This window comes from Aristolochia californica, unplaced genomic scaffold (assembly GCF_029961685.1).
Source record: "Aristolochia californica isolate CCGP_79_NKW_82.1479 unplaced genomic scaffold, dmAriCali1.0.hap1 SCAF_9, whole genome shotgun sequence".
In the NCBI taxonomy this organism is placed as follows: domain Eukaryota; kingdom Viridiplantae; phylum Streptophyta; class Magnoliopsida; order Piperales; family Aristolochiaceae; genus Aristolochia; species Aristolochia californica.
This window is the reverse complement of record NW_027182290.1, coordinates 20,957,650-20,972,589: the sequence shown is the minus strand read 5'-3', so window position 1 is coordinate 20,972,589 and position 14,940 is coordinate 20,957,650.

Below are 14,940 nucleotides of genomic sequence, written 5' to 3'. Positions count from 1 at the left end.
CACAAATGTAGAGAGAGATAATTCCAAAATGTGTCTGAAATTTTTAGGGTTTCTAAACTCTTTTTAGTTTTTATATATTAGGTTTTGCCATCCTTGGGAAAAGGGGGAGGCGGGGGATTTTTAACGGAGTGTTGACTCCCAATCCGTAAGTCATTCCTTACAAATTTATAGCCTGATACGCATGATAAATCACTCTATTATCATCTATGATCATTAGGTCAGCTTTTTTGTGAATGGGCAAAATAATGGCATGTTTGACTCGGGTAAATATCCCTTCGTATGTTCACAAAATTGAATGTGCGTTTGTTATTCTCTTTAAAAGGTTTGGATCCATAGGTCAAATGCATCTTTTTCATGTTTCAAGCATGCATATCCATTTGTTTAAAACATGTGTAGAAAACTTTTTTATAAAATTTCAAGCTATTGGGGATGAACTAGTGGAATTTCAAAAACTTGGATAACAAAAATTTTGTGTTCATTTGTGGTTTGTTAATAAATTTTCTTTACTTACATTTTTTATTGCTTAAAATTTTTTCCATACGAAAACTCTAAAATTTTCATTTCGTTGTGATCTATTTACCTTTTATCTCTTTTTTGTTTACGAGATGAAGGGAAAAGTGAAAACTCAAGTTTTGATTTAAGAAACAAGAATACATCTAAAATGGAAATGCACAATGCACAAAAGTAGAGAGAGAAAACTCCATAAAGTGTTTGTAATTTTTAGGGACTGTAAACTCTTTTTAGTTTTTATATATAAGGTTTTTCAATCATCGGGAAAAGGGAGAGGCGGGGGATTTTTAAATGAGTGTTGACTCCCAATCCAGAAGTCATTCCTTACAAAAACATAGCCAGTTACGCGTCCTAAATCTCTCTACAATCATCTATGATTGTTTGGTCCGCTTTTTGAAAATGGGCAAAATAATGGCTTGTTGGACTCGGGTAAATATCCCACTGCACGTTTACTTGAGAATTTAATGAGCGTTTGTTATTCCCTTTAAATGGTTTGGATCCATAGGTCATTTGCATCTTTAACATGTTTCAAGCACACATATCCATTTTTTAAAACATGTGTAGAAAAATCTCTTTCTCATAAAATTCCAAGCAATTGGTGTTGAACTAGTGGAATTTCCCAAGCTTGGATAACAAAACTTTTGTGTTCATTTGTGGTGTGTGAATAAATTTTCTTTACTTACATTTGTTATTGCTTTAAATTTTTTCCATATATAAACTCTAAAATTTTCATTTTGTTGTGATGTATTTGCCTTTTATCTCTTTTTGTTTACAAGATGAAGGGAAAAGTGAAAACTCAAGTTTTGATTTAAGAAGAAAGTATAGATCTAAAATGGAAATGCACAATGCACAAATGTAGAGAGAGATAACTCCATAAAGTGTCTACAATTTTTAAGGACTGTAAACTCTTTTAGTTTTTATATATTAGGTTTTGCAATCCTTGGGAAAAGGGGGTGGTGCGGGATTTTTATTGGAGCATTGACAACCAGTCCGTAAGGCATTCCTTACAAAAATATAGCCCGTTACGCTTGATAAATCACTCTACAATCATCTATGATCGTTAGGTCAACTTTTTGTAAATGGGCAAAATAGTGGCTTGTTTGACTCGGGTAAATATCCCACCGCACGTTCACTTGAAAATTTAATGATCGTTTGTTATTCTCTTTAAAAGGTTTGGATCCATAGGTCATTTGCAGCTTTAACATGCATGAAGCATGCATATCCATTTTTTAAAACATGTGTAGAAAAATGTTTTTCTTATAAAATTCCAAGCTATTGGGGTTGATCAAGTGGAATTTCCAAACTTGGATAACAACGCTTTTGTATTCTTTTGTGGTGTGTGAATAAATTTTCTTTATGGACATTTGTTATTTCTTAAAATTTTTTCCATACATCAACTCTAAAATTTTCATTTTGTTGCGATCTATTTGCCTTTTGTCTCTTTTTTATTTACTAGATGAAGGGAAAAGTGAAAATTCAAATTTTTATGTAAGAAACAAGTATACATCTAAAATGGAAATGCATAATGCACAAATGTAGAGAGAGAAAATTACAAAAAGTATCTATAATTTTTATTGATTTTAGAATCTTTTTAGTTTTTATACATTAGGTTTTGCAATCGTCGGGAAAAGGGGGAGGCGAGGGATTTTTAAATGGGTATTGACACCCAATTCTGAAGTCATTCCTTAAAAAAACATAGGCTATTACGCATCATAAAACACTCTACAATCATCTATGATCGTTCGGTCCACTTTTTGAAAATGGGAAAAAAATGGCTTGTTGGACTCGGGTAAATATCCCACTGCACGTTCACTTGAGAATTTAATGAGAGTTTTTTATTCTCTTTAAAAGGTTTGGATGCTTAGGTCATTCGCATCTTTAACATGCTTCAAGCATGCATATCCATTTTTTAAAACATGTGTAGAAAGATCTCTTTCTTATAAATTCCAAGCTACTTGGGTTGATATAGTGGAATTTCCCAAACTTGGATAACAAAACTTTTGTGTTCATTTGTGGTGGTTGAATAAATTTTCTTTATTTATATTTTTTATTTCTTTAAATTTTTTCCATATATAAACTCTAAAATTTTCAATTTTTTGTGATCTATTTGCCTTTTATCTCTTCTTTGTTTACGAGATGAAGGGAAAAGTGAGAACTCAAGTTTTTATTTAAGAAAAATGTATACATCTAAAATGGAAATGCACAATGCACAAATGTAGAGATAGATAATTCCAAAAAGTGCCTATACATTTTAGGGATTGTAAACTCTTTTTAGTTTTTATATATTTGGTTTTGCAATTGTCGGGACAAGGGGGAGGCATGGGATTTTCAACTGAGTGTTGACTCCCAATCCATAAGTCATTACTTACAAAAAAATAGCCCTTTACGCATGATAAATCAGTCGACAGTCATCTTTGATCGTTAGTTCAACTTCTTTTAATTGGGCAAAATAGTGGCTTGTTTGACTCGGATTAATATCTCACCGCACTTTCACTTGAGAATTTAATTAGCATTTGTTATTCTCTTTAAAAGTTTTGGATCCATAGGTCATTTGCATCTTTAACGTGTTTCAAGCATGCATATCCATTTTTTAAAACATGTGTAGAAAAATGACTTTCTTATAAAATTCCAAGCTATTGGGGTTGAACTAGTGGAATTTCCTAAACTTGGATAAAAAAACTTTTGTGTTCATTTGTAGTGTGTGAATAAATTTTCTTTACTTACATTTGTTATTGCTATAAATTTTTTCCATATAAAAACTCTAAAATTTTCCTTTTGTTGTGATCTATTTGCCTTTAATCTCTTTTTGTTTATGAGATTATGGGAAAAGTGAAAACTCAAGTTTTGATTTAAGAAAAAAGTATATATCTAAAATGGAAATGCACAATTCACAAATGTAGAGAGAGATAATTCCGAAAAGATTCTGTAATTGTTTGGGATTCTAAACTCTTTTTAGTTTTTATATATATGGTTTTGCCATCCTCGTGACAAGGGGGAGGCGGGGGATTTTTACTTAGTGTTGACACCCAATCGATAAGTCATGCCTTACAAAAATATAGCCCGTTACGCATGATAAATCACTCTACTATCATCTATGATCGTTTGGTCACCTTTTTGTAAATGGGCAAAATAGTAATTTGTTTAACTCGGGTAAATATCCCACCACACGAAAAGCTGAGAATTTAATGAGCATTTGTTATTCTCTTTAAGAGGTTTAGATCCATAGGTCATTTGCATCTTTAACATGTTTCAAGCATGTCTATCCAGTTTTTAAACATGTTAAGAAAAATCTCTTTTTTATAAAATTCCAAGCCATTGGAATTTCCCAAACTTGGATAACAAAACTTTTGTGTTCATTTATCGTGTGTGATTAAATTTTCTTTACTTACGTTTGTTATTGCTTTAAATTTTTTCCATACATAAACTCTAAAGTTTTCATTTTTATCTCTTTTATGTTTACGAGATGAAGGGAAAAGTGAAAACTCAAGTTTTGATTTAAGAAATAAGTATACATCTAAAATAGAAATGCACAATGCACAAATATAGAGAGAGATAATTCCAAAAAGTATCTGTAATTTTTAGGGGTTGTAAACTCTTTTTAATTTTTATACATTAGGTTTTGCAATCGTCAGGAAAAAAGAGAGGCGAGGGATTTTTAAATGAGTGTTGTCTCCCAATCCAGAAGTCATTCCTTCCAAAAACATAGCCCATTACGCATCATGAATCACTCTACAATCTTATATGATCGTTCGATCCTCTTTTTGTAAATGCGCAAAATAATGGGTTGTTGGACACGGGTAAATATCCCACCGCACGTTCACTTGGGAATTTAATGAGCATTTGTTATTCTTTTTAAAAGGTTTCGATCCATAAGTCATTCACATCTTTAATATGTTTCAAGCACGCATATGAATTTTTCAAAACATGTGTAGAAAAATCACTTTCTTATAAAATTTCAAGCTATTGGGTTTGACATAGTGGAATTTCCTAAACTTTGACAACAAAACTGTTGTGTTCATTTGTGGTGTGTGAATAAATTTTCTTTACTTACATTTGTTACTGCTTTAAATTTTTTCCAGAAGTAAACTCTAAAATTTTCATTTTATTGTGATCTATTTGCTTATTATCTCTTTTTTCTTTACGAGATGAAGGGAAAACTGAAAAATCAAGTTTTTTATTTAAGAAAAATTATACATCTAAAATGGAATTGGATAATGCACAAATGTAGAGAGAGAAAGTTCCAAAAAGTGTCTATAATTTTTAGGGGCTATAAACGTTTTTTAGTTTTTATATGTTAGGTTTTGCATCCGTCGAGAAAAGGGGGAGGCGGGGGATTTTCAAATGAGTGTTGACTCCCAATCCAGAAGTCATTCCTTACAAAAACATAGCCCGTTACAAATCATAAATCCCTCTACAATCATCTATGATCGTTCGGTCCACTTTTTGAAAATGGGCAAAATAATGGCTTGTTGGACTCAGGTAAATATCCCACCGCACGTTCACTTGAGATTTAATGAGCGTTAATTATTCCCTTTAAATGGTTTGGATCCATAGGTCATTTGCATCTTTTACATGTTTCAAACACACATATCCATTTTTTAAAACATGTGTACAAATATATCTTTCTCATAAAATTCCAAGCAATTGGGGTTGAACTATTTCCCAAACTTGGATAACAAAACTTTTCTATTCATTTGTGGTGTGGGAATAGCTTTTCTTTACTTAAATTTGTTATTTATTTAAATTTTTTCCATACATAAACTTTAAAATTTTCATTTTGTTGTGATCTATTTGCCTTTTATATCGTTTTTTGTTTACTAGATGAAGGGAAAAGTGAAAATTCAAGTTTTTATTTAAGAAACAAGTATACATCTAAAATGGAAATGCACAATGCACAAATGTAGAGAGAGATAATTCCAAAAAGTGTCTATAATTTTTATGGATTGTAAAATCTTTTTAGTTTTTATATATTAGATTTTGCAATCGTCGGGAAAAGGGGGAGGGGGCGGGGATTTTGAAATGGGTGTTGACTCCCCATCCAGAAGTCATTTCTTACAAAAACATAGCCCGTTACGCATCATAAATCACTCTATAATCATCTATGATCGTTCGGTCCGCTTTTTGATAATGGGCAAAATAATGGCTTGTTGGACTCGGGTAAAAATCCCAATGCACGTTCACTTGAGAATTTAATGAGCGTTTGTTATTCTCTTTCAAAGGTTTGGATCCAAATGTCATTTGCATCTTTAACATGCTTCAAGCATGCATATCCATTTTTTAAAACATGTGTAGAAAAATCTCTTTCTTATAAAATTCCAAGCTACTTGGGATGATCTAGTGGAATTTCCCAAACTTGGATAACAAAACTTTTGTGTTCATTTGTGGTGGGTGAATAAATTTTCTTTATTTACATTTGTTGTTTCTTTAAATTTTTTCCATACATAAACTCCAAAATTTTCATTTTGTTGTGATCATTTTGCCTTTTATCTCTTTTTTGTATACAAGATGAAGGGAAACGTAAGAACTCAAGTTTTTATTAAGAAACTTGTATTTTAAGAAACATGTATACATCTAAAATGGAAATGCACAATGCACAAATGTAGAGAAAGATAATTTCAAAAAGTGCATGTATTTTTTAGGGATTTTAAACAATTTTTAGTTTTTATATATTAGGTTTTACAATTGTCGGGATAAGGGAGAGGCGTGGGATTTTCAACTGAGTGTTGACTCCCAATCCATAAGTCATTACTTACAAAAATATAGCCATTTACGCATGATAAATCACTCTACAATCATCTTTGATCGTTAGGCCCACTTTCTTTTAAATGGGAGAACTAGTGGCTTGTTTGACTCGGGTAAGTATCCCACCGCACGTTCACTTGAGAATTTAATCAGCATTAGTTATTCTCTTTAAAATTTTTGATCCATTTGCATCTTTAACGTGTTTCAAGGATGCATATCCATTTTTTAAAACATGTGTAGAAAAGTCACATTCTTATAAAATTCCGAGCAATTGGGGTTGAACTAGTGGAATTTCCTAAACTTGGATAGCAAAACTTTTGTGTTCATTAGTGGTGTGTGAAAATATTTTCTTTACTTACATTAGTTATTGCTTTAATTTTTTTCCATACGTAAACTATAAAATTTTCCTTTTGTTGTGATCTATTTGCCTTTAATCTCTTTTTTGTTTACGAGATTAAGGCAAAAGTGAAAACTCAAGTTTTGATTTAAGAAAAAAGTATATATCTAAAATGGAAATGCACAATTCACAAATGTAGAGAGAGAGAATTCCAAAAAGTTTCTATAATTTTTTTGGATTCAAAACTCTTTTTAGTTTTTATATATAAGGTTTTGACATCCTCGGGAAAAGGGGAAGGCGAGGGATTTTTAACTTAGTGTTGACACCCAATCCATAAGTCATTCCTTACAAAAATATAGCCCGTTACACATTATAAATCACTCTATAATCATCTATAATCGTTAGGTCACCTTTTTGTAAATGGGCAAAATAGTGATTTGTTTAACTCAGGTAAATATCCCACCGCACATTCACTTGAGAATTTAATGAGAATTTTTTATTCTCTTTAAAAGGTTTGGATCCATAGGTCATTTGCATCTTTAACATGTTTCAAGCATGCATATCCATTTTTTAAACATGTGAAGAAAAATCTCTTTCTTATAAAATTCCAAGCCATTGGGGTTGAACTAGTGGAATTTCCCATACTTGGATAGCAAAACTTTTGTGTTCATTTATCGTGTGTGAATAAATTTTCTTTACTTACATTTGTTATTGCTTAAAACCTTTTCCATACATAAACTCTAAAATTTTCATTTTGTTGTGATCTATTTGCCTTTTATCTCTTTTATATTTAGGAGATGAAGGGAAAAGTGAAAACTCAAGTTTTGATTTGAGAAACAAGTATACATCTAAAATGGAAATTCACAATGCAAAAATGTAGAGAGAGATAATTCCAAAAAGTGTCTGTATTTTTTTGGGATTGTAAACTCTTTTTAGTTTTTATATGTTAGGTTTCGTATTCGTCAGGAAAAGGGGAGGCAAGGGGATTTTAAATGAGTGTTGACTCCCAATCAAGAAGTCATTCCTTACAAAAACATACCCCTTTACACATCGTAAATCACTCTACAATCAACTATGATTGTTCGATCCACATTTTGTAAATGGGCGAAATAATGGCTTGTTGGACACTGGTAAATATCCCACCGCACGTTTACTTGAGAATTGAATGAACGTTTGTTATTCTCTTTAAGAGGTTTGGATCCATAGGTCATTCGCATTTTTAACATGTTTCAAGCACGCACATCTAATTTTTAAAACATGTGTAGAAAAATCACTTTCTTATAAAATTTCAAGCTAATGGGGTTGAACTAGTGGAATTTCCTAAACTTGGATAAAAAACTTTTGTGTTCATTTATCATCTGTGAATAAATTTTCTTTACGTACATTTGTTATTGCTTTAAATGTTTTCCGTACATAAACTCTAATTTTCCTTACGAGATGAAGGGAAAAGTGAAAACTCAAGTTTTGATTTAAGAAACTAGTATACATCTAAAATGGAAATGCACAATGCACAAATTTTGAGAGAGATAATTCCAAAAAGTGTCTATAATTTTTAGGGATTGTAAACTCTTTTTAGTTTTTATATATTAGGTTTTGCAATTGTCAGGAAAAAGGGGTGGCAGGGGATTTTTAAATGAGTGTTGACTCCCAATCCAGAGTCATTTCCTTCCAAAAACATAGCCCGTTACGCATCATGAATCACTCTACAATCATCTATGATCGTTCGATTCGCTTTTTGTAAATGGGCAAAATAATGGCTTGTTGGACACGGGAAAATGTCCCACCGCATGTTCACTTGAGAATTTAATGAGCGTTTGTTATTCTCTTTAAAAGGTTTCGATCCATAGGTCATTCACATCTTTAATATATTTCAAGTACGCATATCAATTTTTTAAAACATGTGTAGAAAAATCTCTTTCTTATAAAATTTCAAGCTACTGGGGTTGAACTTCTGGAATTTCCTAAAATTGGACAACAAAACTGTTGTGTTCATTTGTGGTTTGTGAATAAATTTTATTTACTTACATTTGTTATTGCTTTAAATTTTATCCATAAGTAAACTCTAAAATTTTCATTTTATTGCGATCAATTTGCATTTTATCTCTTTTTTGTTTAGGAGATAAAGGGAAAACTGAAAACTCAAGTTTTTTATTTAAGAAAAAATTATACATGTAAAATGGAAATGCAGAATGCACAAATGTAGAGAGAGATAATTCCAAAAAGTGCTTGTAATTTTTAGGGATTTTAAACTCTTTTTAGTTTATATATATTAGGTTTTGGAATTGTCGGGAATAGAGAGAGAAGGGGGGGGGGGGGGGGGGGGGGGGGGGGGGGGGGGGGGGGGGTGGTGGGTGGGTGGGATTTTTAACTGAGTATTGACTCGAAATCCATGAGTCATTCCTTACAAAAATATAGCCTGTTACGCATGATAAATCACTCTATTATCATCTATGGTCGTTAGGTCAGCTTTTTGTGAATGGGCAAAATGATGGCTTGTTTGACTCAGGTAAATATCCCACCGCACGTTCACTTCAGAATTGAATGTGCGCTTGTTATTCTCTTTAAAAGGTTTGGATCCATAGGTCTTTTCATCTTTTTCATGTTTCAAGCATGCATATCCATTTTTTAAAACATGTGTAGAAAGCTCACTTTCTTCTAAAATTTCAAGCTTTTGGGGATGAACTAATGGAATTTCCTAAACTTGAATAAGAAAAATTTTGTGTTCATTTGTGGTGTGTGAAAAAAATTTCTTTACTTACATTTTTAATTGCTCTAAATTTTTTCCATACGTAAACTCCAAAATTTTCATTTTATTGTGATCTATTTGCTTTTTATCTCTTTTTTGTTTACGAGATGAAGGGAAAACTGAATACTCAAGTTTTGATTAGACAAAAAAGTATACTTATAAAATGGAAATGCACAATGCACAAATGTAAAGAGAGATAATTCCAAAAATTGTCTGTAATTTTTAGGGATTCTAAACTCTTTTTAGTTTTTATATATTAGGTTTTGCCATCCTCGGGAAAAGGGGGAGGCAGGGGATTTTTAACTGAGTGTTGACAAACAATCCATATATCATTCCTTAAAAAAATATTGCCCCTTACGCATGATAAATCACTCTAAAATCAACTATGATCGTTAGGTCAGTTTTTTGTAAATGGGCAAAATAATGGCTTGTTTGACTCAGGTAAATAACCCACCTCACGTTCACTTGAGATTTTAATGAATGTTTGATATTCTCTTTAAAAGGTTTGGATCCATAGGTCATTTGTATTTTTAACATGTTTCAGGCACGCATATCCATTAATATCCATTTTTTAAAACATGTGAAGAAAAATCTCTTTCTTATAAAATTCAAAGCTATTGTGGTTGAACTAGTGGAATTTCTCAAACTTGGATACTTAACCTTTGTGTTCATTTATCGTATACGAATAAATTTTCTTCACTTACATTTGTTATTGCTTTAAATTTTTTACATATGTAAAACTCTAAAATTTTCATTTTGTTGTGATCTATTTTGCTCTTATCTATTTTGAGATTCAGGGCAATGTGAAAACTCAAGTTTTTATTTACGAAAAAAGTAAACATCTAAAATGGAAATGTAGAATGCACAAATATAGAGAGAGATAATTCCAAAAAGTGTCTGTAATTTTTAGGGTTTCTAAACTCTTTTTAGTTTTTATATATTAGGTTTTGCCATCCTCGAGAAAAGGGGGAGACGGGGGATTTTTAATAGAGCATTGACACCCACTCCATAAGTCATTCCTTAAAAAATTATAGCTCGTTACGCATTATAATTCACTCTACAATCATCTATGATCGTTAGGTAAGCTTTTTGTAAATGGGCAAAATAATGGCTTGTTTGAGTCGGGTAAATATCCCACCGCACCTTCACTTGTGAATTTATTGAACATTTGTTATTCTCTTTAAAAGATTTGGATCCACAGGTCATTTGCCTCTTTAACATGTTTCAAGCATGCATATCCATTTTTTAAAACATGTGTAGAAAAATCTCTTTCTTGTAAAATTCCAAGCTATTTGGGTTGATCTAGTGGAATTTCCAAAACTTGGATAAAAAAATTTGTGTTCATTTGTGGTGTGTGAATAAATTTTCGTTACTTACATTTGTTATTTCTTTAAACTTTTTCCATACATAAACTCTAAAATTTCATTTTGTTGTGATCTATCTGCCTTTTATCTCTTTTTTGTTTACGAGAAGAAGGGAAAAGAGAAACTCAAGTTTTGATTTAAGAAATAAATATACATCTAAAATGGAAATGCACAATGCACAAATGTGGAGAGAGATAATTCCAAAAAGTGTCTGTAATTTTTAGGGATTATAAAATATTTTTAGTTTTTATATATTAGGTTTTGCAATCGTCGGGAAAAAGGGGTGGCGGGGAATTTTTAAATAACTGTTGACTCCCAAACTAGAAGTCATTCCTTACAAAAACATAGCCCGTTACACATCATAAATCACTCTACAATCATCTATGATCATTCAGTCTTCTTTTTAAAAATGGGCAAAATAATGGCTCGTTGGACTTGGGTAAATATCCTACCGCACGTTCACTTGAGAATTTAATGAGTATTTTTTATTCCCTTTAAAAGGTTTGGATCCATAAGTTATTCACAGCTTTAACGTGTTTCAAGCACGCAGATCCATTTTTTAAAACATGTGTAGAGAAATCACATTCTTAAAAAATTTCAAGTTGTTGGGGTTGAACTAGTGGAATTTCCCATACTTGGATAACAAAACTTTTGTGTTCATTTATCATGTGTGAATAAATTTTCTTTACTTACATTTGTTATTGCTCTAAATTTTTTACATACATAAACTCTAAAAATTTTATTTTGTTGTGATCTATTTGCCTTTTATCACTGTTTTGTTTATGAGATGAAGGGGAAAATGAAAAGTCAAGTTTTGATTTAAGAAACAAGTACACATCTAAAATGGAAATGCACAATGCACAAAAGTAGAGAGAGATAATTCTAAAAAGTGTCTGTAATTTTTAGGCATTGTAAACTCTTTTTAGTTTTTATATATTAGGTTTGGCAATCGTCGGGAAAAAGGGGAGGGGGGGGGGGGGGATTTTTAAATGGGTGTTGACTCCCAATCCAGAAGTCATTCCTTACAAAAACATAGCCCGTTATGCATCATAAATCATTCTACAATCTTTTATGATCGTTTTGTCCACTTTTTTAAAATGGGCAAAATAATGGCTTGTTGGACAGGGGTAAATATCCCACCGCACAATTAATGAGCGTTTGTTATTCTCTTTAAAAGGTTTGGATCAAAATGTCATTTGCATCGTGATTTATCATGCGTAATGGGCAATATTTTTGTTAGGAATGACTTATGGATTGGGAGTCAACACTCGGTTAAAAATCCCCCGCCTCTCCCTTTTCCTGACGATTGCAAAACCTGATATATTAAAAATCTCCCGCCTCCGCTTTTTCCCTAAAAATTACAAACACTTTTTGGAATTATCTCTCTATATTTTTGTTTTGTGCATTTCCATTTTAGATGTATACTTTATTCCTAAACCAAAACTTGAGTTTTCAGTTTTCCCATCATCTCGTAGACAAAAAGTAGATAAAAGGCAAATAGATCACAACGAAATGATAATTTTAAAGTTTATGCATAGAAAAAATTTAAATAAAAACAAATGTAAGTAAAGAAAATTTATTTACACACCACAAATGAACACTAAAGTGTTGTTATCCAAGTTTGGGAAATTCCACTAATTCAACATCCCCTAATAGCTTGGAATTTTATAAGAAAGTGATTTTTCTACACATGTTTTAAAAAATGGATATACATGCTTGAAACATGTTAAAGAAGCAAATGACCTTCGGATCCAAACCTTTTAAAGAGAATAATAAACGCTCATTAAATTCTCAAGTGAACGTGCGGTGGGATATTTACTCGAGTCAAATATAAGCCATTTTTTGCCCATTTACAAAAAAGTTGACCTAACGATCATAGATGACTGTAAAGTGATTTATAATGGGTAACGGGCTATATTTTTGTAATGAATGACCTTTGGATATGGAGTCAACACTCAGTTAAAAATCCCCCACCTCCCCCTTTTCCCAAAGATTACAAAACTTGATATATAAAAACTAAAAAGAGTTTACAATCCCAAAAAATTACTGACACTTTTTGGAATTATCTCTTTCTACATTTGTTCATTGTGCATTTCCATTTTAGATGTATACATTTTTCTGAAATCAAAACTTGAGTTTTTTCACTGTTCCCATCATCTCGTAGACAAAAAAGAGATAAAAAGGCAAATAGATCACAACAAAATGAAACTCTTAGAGTTTATGCATGGAAAAAATTTAAAGCAATAATAAATGTAAGTAAATAAAATTTATCCACACACCACATATGAACACAAAAGTTTTGGTAACTAAGTTTGGGAAATTCAACTAGTTCAACCACCCCAACAGCTTGGAATTTTATAAGAAAGTAATTTTTCTACACATGTTTTAAAAAAGGGATATGCATGCTTGAAACATGTTAAAGACGCAAATGACCTATGGATCCAAACCTTTTAAAGAGAATAACAAACGCTCAATAAATTCTCAAGTTAACCGTGGTGGCATATTTACCCGAGTCAAACAAGCCATAATTTTATCCATTTAAAAAAAGCTAACCTAACGATCACAAATGATTGTAAAGTGATTTATCATGCATAACGGGCAATTTTTTTGTAAGGAATGACTTATGGATTGGGAGTCAACAGTCAGTTAAAAATCCCCCGCCGTCCCCTTTTTTCGTTGATTGAAAAACCTGATATATTAAAACTAAAAAGTCTTTACAGTCCCTAATAATTATAGACACTTTTTTGAATTATCTCTCTCTACATTCGTGCATTGTGCATTTCAATTTTAGATGTATACTTTTTTCTTAAATCAAAACTTGAGTTTTCACTTTTCGCCTTCATCTCGTATACAAAAAAACAGATAAAAGGCAAATAGATCATAACGAAATGAAAATTTTAAAGTTTATGCTTAGAAAAAATTTAAAGAAATAACAAATGTAAGTAAAGAAAATTTATTCACACACCATAAATGAACACAAAAGTTTATTTATCCAAGTTTTGGAAATTGCACTAGTTCAACAACCCCAATAGCTAGGAATTTTATAAGAAAGAGATTTTTCTACATATGTTTTAAAAAATGGATATGCATTCTTGAAAAATGTTAAAGATGCAAATGACCTATGGATCCAAAACTTTTAAAGAGAATAACAAACGCTCATTAAATTCTAAAGTGAACGTGTGGTGGGATATTTACCTAGTCAAACAAGCCATTATTTTGCCCATTTACAAAAAGCTGACCTAACGATCATAGATGATTGAAAAGTGATTTATCATGCGTAACGGGCTATATTTTTCTAGGGATTGACTTATGGATTGGGAGTCAACACTCAATTACAAATCCTCTGCATCCCCCTTTTCCTGACCATTGCAAAACATGATATATAAAAACTAAAAATAGTTTACAATCGCTAAAAATTATAGACACATTTTGGAATTATCTGTCTCCACATTTGTGCATTGTAGATTTTCGTTTTAGATGTATACTTTTTTCTTAAATCAAAACTTGAGTTTGCACTTTTACCTTCTTCTCTTAGACAAAAAAGAGATAAAAGGCAAATAGATCACAACGAAATGAAAATTTTAGAGTTTATGCAAGGAAAAAATTTAAAGCAATAACAAATCTACGTAAAGAAACTTTATTCACACACCACAAATGAACACAAAATTTTTGTTATTCAAGTTTGGGAAATTCCACTATATCAACAATCCCAATAGCGAGGAATTTATAAGATTTTTTTTTCTACACATATTTTAAAAAATGGTTATGCATGCTTGAAAAATGTTAAAGATGCAAATGATCTATCGATCCAAACCTTTAAAGAGAATAAAAAATGCTCATCAAATTTTCAAGTGAACGTGCGGTGGGATATTTACCTGAGTCAAACAAGCCATTATTTTGCCCATTTACAAAAAGTTGACCAAATGATCATCAGTGATTATAAAGTGATTTATCATGCATAACGGGCTATATTTTTTTTAGGAATGACTTATGGATTGGGAGTCAACACTTAGTTAAAAATCCCCCGCCTCCCCCTTTTCCCGACGATTGCAAAACCTGATATATAAAACTCAAAAGAGTTTACAATCCCTAAAAATTATAGACACTTTTTGGAACTATCTCTCTCTACATTTGTGCATTGTGCATTTTCATTTTAGAAGTATACTTTTTTCTTAAATCAAAACATGATTTTTCACTTTTCCCTTCATCTCATCGACAAAAAGAGACAAAAGGCAAATAGA